General features: G+C 37.7%; 1 long non-coding RNA gene and 2 other non-coding genes across 3 annotated transcripts; all 3 read right to left on the minus strand.

The window, feature by feature from the left end:
- Positions 1-1162: 1162 nt before the first annotated feature.
- Positions 1163-1376, minus strand: LOC145090997 (small nucleolar RNA U3). Its single transcript, XR_013701913.1, has one exon. It is a non-coding gene; the product is annotated as a small nucleolar RNA U3 (small nucleolar RNA).
- Positions 1377-13467: 12091 nt separating this feature from the next.
- Positions 13468-14735, minus strand: LOC145090481 (uncharacterized). Its single transcript, XR_013701605.1, has 2 exons — positions 13774-14735; positions 13468-13670 (listed from the first exon to the last, which is right to left on the minus strand). It is a non-coding gene; the product is annotated as an uncharacterized LOC145090481 (long non-coding RNA).
- Positions 14393-14605, minus strand: LOC145090999 (small nucleolar RNA U3). The gene has a single exon (XR_013701915.1). It is a non-coding gene; the product is annotated as a small nucleolar RNA U3 (small nucleolar RNA).
- Positions 14736-16640: the final 1905 nt, after the last annotated feature.

The following is a 16640-nucleotide window of genomic DNA, read 5'->3' on the forward strand; positions in this document are numbered from 1 at the left end:
GTCATGTTTTTGTGTTTATCGTGTTTTGTTGGATTAATTTTGAATTGAATGAACTTAAAGCTTATTGTATTGCATCTTTTTTGTGTTTGTCATTTAATTGGTTTGTTTTCAAATTAGTAGAACAAAACATGACATCATATCCTGCTTTGTGTTTGTGTTATATAAAAATTGTTGTGTTAGCATAAAAAGCACGACAAAACTGTTTGATTTGTCACCCCTTAATAATATGTATGAGAAGTCCAAGGAAAAAATTTATCCACTTGAAAGGTAAAAACCTCATCAATCCATGTGACACCTGGCATATGAATTGGACTTGAGCGCGACTCATCATCTGTACATAAACAATTACCATCATCTTTTAACAAATTGCCCCACCAATCGCCACATTTTTTTCTCCCCTAACACGCCCTTAGCCAGAAAACAATAGATATGCTCTTTTGTCTGTTGTTGATCGGTTTCATTTACTGTCCTTGAATTATATGAAATGGTGGTAAATAAAGTGAGGTCGTTTGGACATGTGAATTTGTCGTCCACAATTTTAGCATTCTTTCTCCATGCAATCGCTAAACTCGGGGGAAAATGCCCTTTATTGGTTTTAGATTTTCACTTGTATAAAAAATAAGAAATTTCCATCCAATCTCTACTCTTTAGTGGTACAAATTTGCTTCCCATATAACATGGTAATTAAGTCGCCAGGAGATACGTAACCATACAAAGCAGAAACATCCAAAACCTATAAACTGTTTTCCGTAAGTCATAAAATAAGAATATAGAGTATAGATTATAAACAACATTATCAAATTGAGAAAAGTGATCCTACAATTTTAATGATAAGATCCATTCTTTAAAGAATTCATAAATTTATTATCAACACCCACAAAGATTACAAACTTCCAAGCTTCAAACCAGAAGAGTTGGCATATATTGAAAAGTTAGGGTGCTTATTTAAAGCATTATTTTCCTTACAAATCATTTCTGTTCTTCAAGTACATAAGAAAGTTCATAAAAAATTGTCATATTTCTATTCCTTAAGCAAACAGATTATAACATTGTTTATTTGATTTCCTGAGTTTGTTTACAGGTTCAAAGTCAATGTAAAAATCATATACAAGAAAGCTGGGCATTTCATCGAACACTTGCTATGCAACCAAAAAGATATAGTTGTCTGTCAGACAACCATGTAGCCATGCCAGGACCCATCAGATGGATTGGCAACGATCATCTACTGAGCCATAGCCTAGACCACGAAAGCTCTGTTAATCACGCTCTGGTTACATGGTCGTGGTTCATCAACCAGACATGGGTTTCTGTCTTCTTAGGAATCAAGAATACAGAGGTACGAGCCTATAGAACAGATCCTGTTCAAGTAAGGTCGTGCTTAATGGTCTCAACAACCAGAATACAACGCCGATTTATCTGCACTTCAGGGGCGATGTGGGATGTCGCTTCTAGATTCTTGGGTCTCCTTTGTTACCTTGTGTATAGGGACAAATTAAGTGGAACTAATTCACACACGTTTTAATCTTTACTTACTTTTTAACTGTCTATATTTTTGTACTTTTCTCCTTTACTAAATTAAAAATATTATAATTATAATTATTAATAAATCTATCTCAAGTTAATATTTTATTAATACAAATTATCTATTTACCTTTCTCTTTTACGTATAATCATATAAAGTTTCAAAATCTGTTACTTATTATCTATTTAAATATTTATCTTTCTCTTTTATCCCACCCATCACATTTTTTTTCTCCCCTACACACCCTAGGTGGGAAACCAGTAAATATGCTATCTTGGCTGTTGATGATGAGTTCCATTTTTTTATTCTGATCAAAGACATATATATATATATATATATATATATATATATATATATATATATATATATATATATATATATATATATATGGTAGTTATACTCAATGACCAAAAATGTAATTTTCTCTATATTATTATTAAAGTATAGGTGGTAAATTACCATGAGGCTTTGCCATGCACAGTATATGCTATGTGTGGCTACTCGGGAGGGATTACAAACAACTATAAGTGGAGGCTCAAATTTCACAAAGTAAACAAGAAGTCTGACTATAGTTATCATATGTCAAAAACTACACATTTGTTGGTATACCATGCTCTTATCTCTTTTAAAATTGTAATTTTTAACATCTAGTAAATAACATAGCAAACTCCATGCTCTTATCTCTTTAAGTAAACAAGAAATCCGACTATAGTTAACATATGTATAGTTTTGAATATTTCAATTTTTGTTACTTATTACCACCAATCTTTTTATTAGAAAAAATTATTTAGAGCAAATTATATAGCTTTTAAGATGATAAAAAAATTAAATACTTTTTAATTTTAAAGTAAAGTAAAATTTCGTATAATATGTATGAGAAGTTCTAGAAAAAAAATATATATTTATCCACCGAAGTCTTACATATTAAATAGCTTTCTATTAGCAATCCAACATTTGATCTTAAACCATAAAACCCTTTATGAAATAACACGCAATAAATCCTCGAAATCAAAAGGCAACAAATAAGCGTTTCTACTACTAAATAAAGATTAACGTGATTGAATTTCTTGATCCGCTCAATAAACATTGACCATATAAATATACAATTGGGATCCTATAACTATGGAAAGTTATACAGATGCAATATGATCTATCCCTTATATATGTCGACTAAGAGTCCCCCGCAGTTTGAGCGGGAGGAAGTCAGATGCTCAAATTGTCACTGAAATCCAGGAATAGTTGTCTGGGTAAACATTTTGTGAAGATGTCTGCATATTGGTAAGCGGAAGGAACATTAAGAACTCGTATTTGGCCAATTGCAACTTTTTCACGAACAAAGAGTATATCCATTTCTATGTGTTTGGTGCGCTGATGTTGGACAAGAATACAAGATTACCGGATAAATAGACGGCAGAGATATTATCACAATAGATGATGGTGGCCTACTGCAACGGAGTGTGTAGCTCAAGCAGGATGTTACGGAGCCAACAAGCTTCGACAACTACATTTGCAACACCGCGATATTCTGCTTCAGCGTTGGATCGAGAGAGAGTGGTCTGTCGCTTAGCAGACCATGAAATGAGATTATCACCAAGAAATATACAATAGCCTGAAGTTGATCGTCTAGTGTCGAGATAACCGCCCCAATCATCATCAGTATAGGAAACAAGTTGTGTAGAAGGAGAACAATGCAGTATCAAACCATGCGTCAGAGTACCCTTAAGATACCGAAGAATGTGCTTTAGCGCATTAAGATGAGGGAGCTTTGGGGCGTGCATAAATAGACATATTTGCTGAACAACATAGGCAATATCAGGACGTGTAAATGTGAGGTATTGCAGAGCGCCTGCTAAGCTACGATATAGAGATGGATCAGACACTGGTTCACCATTATGAAGACTAAGATTGGAGTTGGTGTTAACTGGAGTAGTGACAAGCTTACATGCTTCCATGTTTGCACATCTAAGTATCTCTTCAATCTACTTGTGCTGTGACAAAAACATGCTATTGTTGGTACGAGTGACAGAGATGCCCAAAAAATAAGACAAGAAGCCAATATCAGTCATGTCAAATTTATGTTTTAATCCGGTGATGAGACGTATCTTGAGTGCGGTGGAGGAGGTGGTCAAGACGATATCGTCGACATATAGAAGTAGGTAGGCGATGTCATTTCCCTGTCTATAGATAAACAAAGAAGTGTCACTTTTGCTGCACACAAAGCCAATAGTTAGGAGATAAGATGCAAAACGTTGATACCAAGCACGTAGTGCTTGTTTTAAACCATAAAGAGACTTGCGCAATTTACAAACATGAGTAGGATAGCATGAATCAAAAAATTCCGGTGGTTGGTGCATGTACATCGTTTCTTGCAAGTTCCCATGTAAAAACGCATTTTTAACATCCAATTGATGAATGTCCCAACTTCGTCCCAATGCAAGACTAAGAACTGTTCATATTGTGGCGGGCTTGACGACTGGACTGAATGTTTCGTCATAGTTGATCCCAACTTCTTATGTTTTTCCATTTACAACGAGGCGCGCCTTGTATCGTTCCAATGTGCCATCCACCTTAAACTTATGGCGAAATAGCCAATGACAATGAATTATATTGTGATTCGTTAGTCTTGGCACAAACTCCCATGTTCCCTGTTTCAATAAAGCATTATATTCTGTTTGCATGACATCGAGCCAATTTTGATCCGTAAGGTCAGCCCTAGGGTTTGGTGGTATAGGTGAAACGTATTTGAGTGTGTAGAGTAAATATGGTTTTGGGTTTGACAATCACACTTTTCGACCGTGTTTACATGTATGATGTTGGTGGTGGTGGTGGTGACGGTGATGGTGGTGGTAGCGAAGATGGTAGGGGAGTAGGTGAAGGTGATTGAGGAGGTGAAGGGGGAAGGGTGGGGGAGAATTGGTTGATAGGATATTGTTAGTGGTTTGTGGACTAGGTGGAGGTGAAGGGGGATGGGTGGGGACTATTGAGGAGCCATGGTTGGGGTCTGAGGTTGGTAGTAGGTCAGGGTTAGTGAGATATGGAGATGGATCAGTGGCATCTAAAAAGTCGTATGATTCGGATCAGTATTTGGTGAGATGAGAATATGGAAAAATATGCTCGTGAAAGGTGACATGACGGGAGATGATAGGTTTGGCGGTAGATAGAGAGAGGCAAAGATAACCTCGATGGTTGTCATCATAGCCAAGAAACACACATGGTTGGGAGCATGGTGTGAGCTTGTGAGGGACGGTGGAGGAGGCATTCGGGTAGCACAAACAACTGAAGGTGTGTAGGTATTTATATGTTGGTTTTCGTAGGTAAAGTATTTCTACTGGTGTTTAATTTTTAGTTGCTTAGGATGGCAAGATATTGGTGAGGTAAGTGGATATGTGAAGGGCATAATTCCAATAGGAGGGAGGAAGAGAGGTGTGTATAAGGTAAGTTCAAATCATGTTATTTAGAGTCCGAATGATACGTTCGGCTTTACCGTTTTGAGAGGATGTATACAGACAGGTAAACCATAGTTGTATACCATGGTTTTTACAAAAATCTTTGAACAACCTGTTTTCGAATTCGCAACCATTGTCGCATTGGAAAGATTTAATGGTGGTGGAGAACTGGGTTTGAATTTGATTTTGAAAGTAAAGAAGTGTAAGAAAAGTTTCAGACTTTGCTTTTAAAGGGAATGTCCATATGTAGTGGGAAAAATCATCAAGTAAAACAAGGTAATATTTGTGGTTTAGTTTGCTTGTTATGGGTGACGTCCATATGTCGGCATATATGATATCAAAAGGTAACCGTCAATGTTTTCCCAACGAGCATGCATTACAAGAAAACGAATTGTTTTTAATGCTAGGTAATGAAAGACAAGAATTTAAATGCTGTAAATTGGAGACTGCAGGATGACCTAGACGGATGTGTCATATGTTGGGAGACACAGTGCGATGAACAATTGGAGGATGCTCGTGTGCGGAGGATGGTGTGAGTGGGTATAGGTCACCCGGGATATCACATCAGGTGATAGGTGTCTTTGTGGCTAGATCCTTCACAATAAAACCCGTAGTGTCAAATTCAACATATGTATTATTATCACGGTTAAACTTTTTTACTGAAACAAGGTTTTTAATAATGTTGGGAACATGGTAAACATTGTTAAGTTTGTAAGGATGGTTAAGGTGATAGCATTTCCACGACCAAGAATTGGGACTCGAGTGCCATTACCAACAAGAATATAGTTATTATTATTGAAACAAGAATAGTTTGAGATATTACCCGCGTCGCTTGCGAGGTGCGAAGTAGAGCCCGTGTCCATATACCAAGATCTATCCGGATGATGCATCTACATGGTGTGGAAGGTTGCGGCAAGCTCAGTGGGTGTCATCGGATTGCTGTGGGCCAACTGTTGGTTTGTGGTGAAGTTGGCGTGTGCCGCAATTTGGTCCGGTTGCTGTTGGGTTGCTGGGGATGGTAAGTGGGTCTAAGGCCCATAATTCCAGCCTAAGAGGATGCTATTGGATACGAGGATGGGGGTGCAGCCCAAGGGTAAGGTGGAAACCATTCAGGCCATTGTCAGGTTGGGTGGTAGGATGATGATCGACCGTTTCCTCGAGCGTGTCCTCTGCCGCCACGAGGCCACCTGCTACCGCCACGGTATCTGCCACAAGCTTGACCATGACCACTATAGCCAGAGTTTGGTGTAGATGATATGGTAGGTGTAGTCAGTTTAGATTGTTGAGTGACAAGAGCGTGGGGAGTGGTGGAATTGTGTAACACCCCGAGTTCAGAAGTGCAAGTTCAGGGTGCTGGGTGTAATTAAGGAGGAGCGACTCGGCGAGTCCATGGATAGACTCGGCGAGTCGAGTCGCGATTTTGGTCGCGTGTTAAGTGACCAACTCGGCGAGTCGGCAGCTGGACTCGGCGAGTTGGTGCTGAAGGGAGAAAAACCCTAATCAGGGGTTTGTGTCATATATAAAGCACATTATAGCCACCCTCAGCCTCTTTACCTTCCCTTTTAGTTCCAGAAAACCCTAATTCGTGAGGAGACCCCATTATTGAGTGAATTGGAGCTTGGAGGAGGATATTTGGTATTTGAAGCTTGAAGGTTTGGAGGCTTGTATCAGGAAGCTTGGGGAGATCAGAAATCTACAGTTGGTTGGGCTAATTTCAGGGGTAAGGAACCATTTCCTTAAGCTATTTCTTCATGGATTCATGTATGGTGATTGATATGAGATCTAATTCGAGATAGAAGCTTGGATCAGAGGATGCTACTTCAGATCTAAGCTTGTGATGGTCCTATATGTCATAAAGTTCCTGTATAAGAGTTGTTGGTGAAGCCCTTTTGTCCTTAGCCTTAGCCTTAGAGTGTTTTGAGCTTATATCTCCTTGGTTTCACGTAAACTTTGCAACTTTATGTGAGGGCTAGGCTGTAGAAGAGTGGATCTATAGATTTGAGTCCCTGCATGGATTAAAAAGCCTCTGTATGGAATGAGAACTGAAGAGACTCGGCGAGTTCCATGGGTGAACTCGACGAGTTGGATGAAGGTGTGCATGAACTCGACGAGTTAGAAGAACAACTCGGAGAGTCTGTTGAATATTGCCTTGGACTCGGCGAGTCTGGTCGTAGAGTCCTAACCTTTTTCTGGTTGAATGGTGAATCGGTGAGTCAAGGGATGACTCGGTGAGTTGAGCGAGAAGGAACTTAGAATTGTGGGACTCGGCGAGTAGGGTCACACAGGAAGGTGGACTTGGACTGAGGACTTTGACTTTGACCAAGAGTTGACCAGTTGACTTCCAAGGGTATTTTGGTAATTATTGGTATTTATTGAGTTCAGTCATTTGATATTGATCAGTGGTGGAGTTCGTGTCGAAGGTTGGAACAGCATGATCTTATCTCTTTAGTGAGCAGTTGCGAGGTGAGTTATCCTCACTATATCAACAGGGTCTATGGCACCAAGGCCGACCCTTTATCGGATGGAAATCCGGGTAGTTGTTATGTTATTGCTTTGCTATATGTTTGCATCCTGGTAGTTAGGATGGTATATGTTAGAGACCTGGTTAAGGTCGGAATCCTGGTATATAGGATGATGCTATGTTAGTGACCGGTTAGGTCGGTATCCTGGTTAGAGTGTGTTATGTATGTGATCTGCTAGATCGGTTGATTGGTGATAAATTGCTATATGATTATATGTTTATGTGCACATGGTTGGTTGACTGGGGTTGGGTTGAGGCGGGTCCTGCTTTGTGTTGTAGGCCAACATACCCAGGGTGAACCGGATATCCCGTAGGCCCAGCGAGCGGTCTGGATAGGCTGTAGGCCCCACGAGGGCGGACCAGACGTGCCGAGGCTCGGAGAGTGGACCAGGCTGACTGAAGGCCCGGCGCGGGCGAACCAGTCATACTGTAGAATTAAAGAGTTGACCAGGTGGGTTGAAGGCCCGGTGCGGGCGGACCAACCACACTGCAGACTCGATGTATGTTGCTAGACTCGGAGGGTGGACTAGGTGGACTGAAGGCTCGGTGCGACGGACCAGTCACACAGTAGACCCGAAGTGCATGGCTGTTCTGTTTATGTTATGATATGTTATGAGTAGGGTATATGTGGTTGGTATTTTGGGGGTAACTCACTAAGCTTTCAGGCTTACAGTTTTCAGTGTATTGTTTCAGGTACTTCAGGAGATCGTGACAAGGCGAATGCGTGATCGTACCGCTCCTCATATTTTATGTATTTATGATGTGGTTCTGGGAAATACTCTGATAATAAATGAATTGAAAACCTTTTTGTAATGAATTAATGAATATGGGTTGTTTTTGAAAAGTTTAAATTGGTTGAAAAATTCTGGATGTTACAAATTGGGTTTGTTGCACCGTGTTTCTTCAAGAAGGAGGGAGTATTTCGCTTTGTTGAAAGTGGGGAAGGGGTCATACTCACCTTTGGTGAGACCAAAAACAAGTTGAAGGACCATCTTGGTTTCGGATACAGGGTGCCCAACATTCTCCAGTTGATCTGCAAGGTTTTTGAGTCGAACACAATAATCTGTGATATTGGAGAAAGAAGAGAGGCGAGTATTATTGAATTGTTCCTCAAGATAAACGGCGCGAGCGGTTCGATTATTGATGAAAATTACTTGAAGGTGTTTCCAGAGATGAAGGGCCGAGGCACCTGGTTTCATGATTGTGTGGGCAAGTTCGGGAGAGATAGTGCTATAGTATTTTGTTTGACAAGAGCATCAAGACGATCCCATGTGGTGTTGTCAACATTGGTTGGTTTTTCTGCCTCTTCATCGATGTGATCTTTGACATTGTAAGCACAAACGTGAACGCTAAAGAATTCCACCCATGATGCATAGTGATCATCAGTTTGATTGAGGATGAGGGGTATAGCATTCTTGATGTTACTGACTGTGAAAGTTGAGTGGAAGTTAGTTTTGGGAATGGATATATCACTTTCTGTCACACCCCCGAACTGTCAGAACAGACGGCGGAAACGTCCGGGGGCAGGTGACGTCATGCGTAGTATCACAACAATCGTATCATAGTAATCAAGTAAACACAACCATTACATTTCATATGAATATTTACATATGTTTGAAAATATAGCTTGTATACATCAAAATGTGACAAAAGTAAAAGACGTGACTCCATGATGCTCCGTCTTCTCCAAAAGTTGGCGAGGGTACCTGTCTATTGATGTCCTAAGAATACAATCGGTTTTGAAAGCATATCAACATAAAGCTGGTGAGTTCATAAGCATGTTTTTGTATTGAAAACTAGTCACTGAATTTATACAAATGATTTATTATCATTGTAAGTAAAATATCGTTTGTATCAAAATCCTGGTTACCCCCAGTATGTAAAATGTATTTTGTTTGACAACCATGGCTACCACCAGTAAGTAAAGTATGCTCTGTTAGGAAACCCTGGCTACCACCAGTAAGTAAAGTATGTTCTGTTAGAAAACCTTGGCTACCACCAGTAAGTAAGTTCTTGTTTGAAAGACCCTGGCTATCACCAGTAAGTAAGGTAGTTTTATTACTTAAATTAAAACCAAATGTTGTATCCCTGGAATACCCTCCAGTGTAGTATGTAGGTAGTCTTATTACTTAAAATAAAACTATTGAAGAATGAAAATCCCGTAAACAAAGGTTAGTTTATACTATTGTGAGTTCGTATAACCATGTTAATATGACTGATGACCTCCATGACGTTTCTTCAGGCGTTGTATGTTACAAAATTTGTCACCCCAAGCATGTCTGTCTAACAGTAGCTAACAGTTCAGGTGTGGGATTGTTGGTCCCGAATAGATCTATTCACAAATCTCACGCTCTCCCTCCAGGAGACTCTGGTTATACTAAAAGTAGAGGATTTACCAGTACCCCGAATGGTACAATGAAGAGATGTCTCACAATCCTGTATTAACTAGTTTATGTGTTGTTCTGTTGTTCACATGTTTGAAATCATTTGTGTAATGTGTAGGGTATAAATAACTATACGCAAAGTAATTATTTTAGTATGATACTCTTGTTATCTGTGTGTAATAATAGATAAACCAAATATGTCATAGTTTATGTGTTCGACTTTGTACGTAGTTTGAATCTGTAAAACTGGTAATGAATTCCCTAAACTATACCTATTATAGTTTGACTGGTATGTTATGTTCATGTACTTGTTCTGAAAACTATGCAATTATGTTTAGAAAACATCCCTTATGCTTTGCATATTACAAAAGGGATAAAGTATCTAAATGTTTGATATAAAACAGTTGAAATTGCATCAGTTTTGACTTATGAAAACCTTTATGTTTAGCTTGTATTCCCCCCCCCCCCCACCCACCCCAGAAACGTTTTAAAACTATAAAAGTGTAAGGGTATGAACTCATAGTTTGTTGGTTACAAAGGATTGAACTGAAAGATCCTCGAGTCGATGCACATGGCACTTAACGGAATCCTAATATCAGTGAATACATATATGTATCTAAATTAGCGATTTCGTTAGATAAAATGTCAGGTAAACACTTGGTTTCGGTTAAGGAATGTTACCGGGACTTGGTTGAATCGAGGAAACAGGCTTTTCACCACTTAAGAGCTGTTTACGGCCGTGAACTGGGTTTGCAGCCGTGAACTGGGTTTGCGGCCGTGAATGGAGTTTCCGGCCGAGAACTGGGTTTGCGGCCGTGAACAGGGTTTACGACCGTGAACTGAGTTTGCGGCTTTTGAAGATTAAAGGGTTTACGACCGTAAACTCAAGAACAAGGGTGCTTGTTTTCGATGAAAAAGTGTTCCATATGCTCCCAAACGGCTCCAAATGACGATTTCCGGCGTTTTTCGGGTGAAAGGAGGACTTTTTGGTGTTTACGGTCAAGAGAGTTAGAGAGAGAAAGTGGGTGTTTCCGGCCAAGAAAGTTCAAATGAGGGTGGGGGTCCTATATTTATAAGTCAGGGGTATGGTCAGTAATGGGGTCCACCTGGCACCGATCGCAAACAGGTTGACGACTGTAAACTCGTTCTAGCCGTGAACACGTCGAATTTTCGAGAAATGTGGGTTTTTCGCGCGATTTTTGATTTTTCCGACTCGTATAGAATTATAACTATAACCTTAGTTGATTTTCTAACCCAAGAAGTTGACGGGAAATTCAATAAAATTAAATTTTATTAACGGAGATGGGTTAAAAATAACGGAAGAAATTTTGGGTTGTCACGCTTTCACCCATGATCGATCAAAGAAACAAGAGAAGAAGAAAGATGATAGAGGGAGATAGAGTGGGTTAGGCCAGAGAAAGCTCTAATACCATAAAGATTAACATGATTGAATTTCTTGATCTACTCAATAAACATTGACCATATAAATATACAATTAGGTCCTAAAACTATGGAAAGGATATATATATATATATATATATATATATATATATATATATATATATATATATATATATTATACAAATACAATATGATCTATCCTTTATATATATGTCGACTAAGACTAAACACATCGAACCACCAATTCCTGTATCCTCGGTATCAATGAACTAAAGCCACCTTTGACCTCTAAAATCGATTCTCCATCAATATATATACATATACGCAACAACAATGCCAATGGACCTTGACGAAGCCAAAATCATACCGGAAAGCTCCATCATCATAATCTCGTTCAGGGATTCAATCAAACACTTGTTTTGCATATACAAACTGACCACATAACCCGAATGACCAAGAACATCATGAAAATGACAGCATAAAAAAGACTCTCTTTGATCATAATCTCCAGGCATTTCATCAAACACGTGGTTTGCATTAGAAAAGGGACCAAAAAGATTAAGCTATCTGTCACACAAACATGTAGCCATGCCAGGGACCATCAGATAGGTTAGCAACGATCATCTACTGAGCCAAGGCCTAGACCATGAATCTCTGTTAACCACGATCTGTTAATCACGATCTGGCTACATGGTCGTGGTTCGTGCCTCTTGGCCAGGCAGCCTTGTCCAGCTCCTTTGGGTTGGCCCGAAGCGTGACCTAATTGTCCATTATAAAGTTAACAATACCTCCTCCATGGGGAGGGACCTTACCTTTGGGCTCTACCACCACTCTCCACCTTCAGCCACCACGTTTCTAATAGCTTTGCTCTGTGTTCTTAGATCCTCGTTGTAGCAGCAGTCCAGAATACCTCCTATAGGCTATATTCATGTGAATATATATAACATTTCGGTATCCTCAAGAGATTTGAGTCGCATCATTCGCGATATTTAAGACCAACTTCAACCTTAAGACACAATATTATGGATCTTGGAAATGGTCCAAGTCTCTTATGGTAATTTTGAAAGATCAATTTTTTTTTCTCAAAGAAGAGGGTGTGTAGGATCAAAATATATCATGAACGAGTTGGAAGAAAGTGATTGCACTTTGTTTTTGCCTTTATAAGATCAATTGTTCTAAAAAGAAATATATAATGTTCATGTGTATACCTTAAAAAATATGAGTCTAACATATAAAACAACTTCCTACTAGCAAATTGTTCTTAAACAATAAAACACTATGAAATAACAAGTAACAAAATCCTCGAGGTCAGAAGACAACAAATATGCGTTCCTCCTACTAAACACGATCGAACAACCAATTCCCGTATCCTCAGTGTGAGTGAACTAAAGCAACAAAGAGTCGCCTCTAAAATCGATTCTCCATCAAGATAATACACTTACATAACAACAACAATACACAAAAATCTAATTAGTTATATGTGATATTAATGATATTTTAATTGATAATATATAATCTTTAAGACTACATACCGGCAAACTATTTAAAAGAGCCAACATCAATGACACATGAAAGGTATTCACCAACTTCTCCACTACAACTGGAAAATACACAACACCATAAAACCAGACTGATAGTTTGTTACCCTAATCCAACGTGTCATTGACATCATATCACCTACAAACACAAAACTCCCACCACATTTATTTTCTTTATTTCCATACTCAGGTCTTGAAAATGTGATTTCAACCCATGTGATACCTGGCATATGACATATGGACTGGACTCGACGGCTCATCCTATGTACATAAACAATTACCATCATTTTTTTACCAAATTACCCCACCCATACCCACATTTTTTCTCCCCTAATATGCCATTGAACGGAAAAGTATAGATATGCTCTTTTGTCGATGATCGGTTCCATTTACTATTCTTGAATTACATGAAATTGTAGTAAATAAAATGATGTCATTTGGACATATGAATTTGTTGTCTACAATTTCAGCATTCTTGCTCCAGTCAATCAGTAGTACATTTGGGGCAAAATTCCCTTTATTGGTTTTAGATTTTCCTTGTATAAAAAATAAGAAATTCCCATCCTATCTTTATTCTTTAGTGGTACGAATTTGCTTCCCATCTAACATGGTAATTAAGTCGCCATGAGATAAGTAACCATACAAAGCAGAAACATACAAAACCTGTAAAATGTTTTTCCATAAGTCATAAAATAAGACTATAGAGTATATTATAAACAACATTATCAAATTGAGAAAAGTGATCCTACAACACCAGTGGAACTTGATAAAGCCAATATCATGCCTGAAAGCTCTATTAAATGAACTAAAGCAACAAAGAGCCACCTCTAAGATAGATTCTCCATCAAGATAATACACCTGCACAACAACAACAATACATAGAAATCTTATTAATTTATACACACTATTATTAATATTTTTAATTGATAATATATAATCATTAAGATTTAAGACTACATACCTGGAAAACTATTTAAAAGAGCCAACATCAATGACACATGAAAGATATTCACCAACAATTTCTCCACTACAACAGGAACACACACAACACCATAAAACCAACGAGACTGATTACAAGAAATGGAGGTAAATAAAGTGATGTATGTTCTTCAAGTATACATGAAGTTCATAAAAATTAGTCTTCCTACACACTTGGTTAAGTATTCCAATTCCTTTAGGTTATTAATACAAATCGTGCAAAGGGAAAAATGGCCATACATAACATAAGTACTGATAGAGAAAATGTTGCTTAAATCTTGAGCAATGTACAATCGCTTATACATGAATACAAGTCATAGTAGCATTCTTGTCCTTGATTACCTTGCTACAGAAACTATGATTCCAAGTATCATAGTAGCATTATTGTTTTTCTTAGCTCGTTACAATGCCAATGGAAATTGATGAAGCCAAAATCATACGAGAAAGCTCCATCATCATAATCTGATTCAGGCATTTCATCAAACACTTGCTTTGCATATACAAACTGTCAATCTCCTTCATGCAAGAAGATCATCATAATCTTGGTACAGGCATTTCATCAAACACTAATGAGCAGCAAAAAGGGACCAAAAAGATAAAGCTATCTGTCAGACAACCATGTAGCCATGCAAGGACCCATCAGATGGGTTAGCAACGATCATTTACTGAGCCATAGTCGAGACCATGAAGCTCTGTTAATCACGCTCTGGCAACATGGTCGTGGTTCATCAACCAGACATGGGTTTTTGTCTTCTTAGGAATCAAGAATACAGAGGTACGAGCCTATAGAACAGATCCTGTTCAAGTAAGGTCGTGCTTATTAATCTCTCCGACTCTGGTATATCGCCGATTTATTTGCACTTCGGCGGCGATGTGGGATGTGGCTTTTACATTCTTGGCTCTCCTGGTATAAAGGGACTGGTAAGAAAATTGAGGGGAACTCATTCACACACTTCAATCTTCAGTTACTTTTTAACGGTCTCGTTCATTTTATTAAAAGATCTATTTTTTTTTTTAATCTTTTCCCATTTACATATAAAAATCATATATAGCAAAATTTATTATTTTTAAGATTATAAAAAAAATTAAACATATTTTAATTTTAAAAGAAACTAAAACTTCATATAATATTGTAGGTGCGGCGGTTTATAGCACGGCACGACCAAAATACACGATACGAAACAAAAATTGGTAAGGAATTGAAATTATGAAATCATATTCGTATCGTTTTCATGTTAATTGTAAAACATACATTGTCATGTCATATTGTGTTCGTGTTCAAAAGTCTACATGAAATTGACAAGATAGTAACATGTGTTTGTCATATTTTCTTATTTTTCGTGTTTTGTAAGATTAATTTTGAATTGCATAAACTTAAAGTTTATCGTATTGTATCTTTTTCGTGTTTGCTATTTTTATCATGTTTTCACTGAGTCATTATCAAATTTGTTGTTAGGGTCTCGGAAAGGATTGTGGTGGAGAACCGAATTTCCAATGGATTGCATGAGTTCGTTTTTCGAACTATTACTTCCACCTTATGTCCGAGTTACAGAAAATTCAGTATAGGATAATCCAAAAGAACACTTGTTAATCTAGTTACAAAGACACAAATCAAATTACTAGACGATTCTGAGTTCATTATAGAACACAGGGATATGAGAGAGAAGGGCATAATCCACAACTCAATAGAGGAGTCATATTTATACTTTGACGAATTAGAGTTTTCGGCTTTTAAATTAGTTAAGAGAATCACTGACAGGGGCTCTGCCCCTTGGATCCCGCTAGGGAGCATTGCCCTTAGGACCCTGCAAAGGAGCGCGACCCCCTTACCCATGTCATTTTACCATACCGGTTTATAATTCAATCTTATATTATGCATGCACTCCGCATTCACTAAACGTATAATATAGAATACAAATAATAAGTCTTTCGGCTTACATATTAGTTCTAATTACACAAAATATCTTGTTATACTAAAATCACCAACACTAATAAACAAAACACGATAGCATATTGTGTTTATGTATAAAAGTTATTGTGTCAGCAAAAAAACATAACATAAATGCCTAATTTGCCAAAACATAACACAAATGCCTAATTTGCCATCTTTAATAATGTATATGAAAGTCCAAGAAAAAAATTATCCATTTGAAAGTAGGGATGAGCAAAAACCAAACCGAAAACCGAAACCGAAAAACCGAAACCAAAGCAATAACCGACGGTTTAGGTTTGAATTTTACAAAACCGAAAAATAACGGTTTGGTTCGGTTTTGACGTATAAAACTGCCCATAAAAACCGAACCGACCCACATATATAATATTCATATTATGACTTAAACTTTTAGTTTTAGACTTTAGACTTTATCTTTTTAATACTTTATGTTTATTTTCAATAAACTGTTAATGGTGTTAAACTTTGATCTTTTGAACACTTTTATGCTTTTATAATACTAGAATTTGTACTCTTTATTTTAGTATATTTAAAGTATATACAATACTATTTATCGCAACGTATTTTCACTAGGTTTGAACCAAAAACAAACAAAAAAACAAAACAAAACAGGAATTCATAAACTGTTTAAAACCGAAAACCCATAAACCCAACCCGGAAAAACGAAAAAACCCATGCAAAAACCGAACCTATATGGGTTTAAAAACCGAAAAACCGACTTTCTATGGTTTGGTTTGGTTTTAGCCAAAAACCGACTCATGCTCATCCCTATTTGAAAGGTCATCTTTTGAAGGTTGATGATCAATGTAAAGTCCATATTAAGTAGCTTGGGAATTTATTTGTTCGTGGTGCTTAAAAGATCACATTTTTTTCCACGGGTTGGGTATCGGAGTATATCA

The sequence above is a fragment of the Lactuca serriola genome, chromosome 2, assembly GCF_051521515.1.
Source record: "Lactuca serriola cultivar US96UC23 chromosome 2, Lser_US96UC23_V15, whole genome shotgun sequence".
Lineage (NCBI taxonomy): Eukaryota > Viridiplantae > Streptophyta > Magnoliopsida > Asterales > Asteraceae > Lactuca > Lactuca serriola.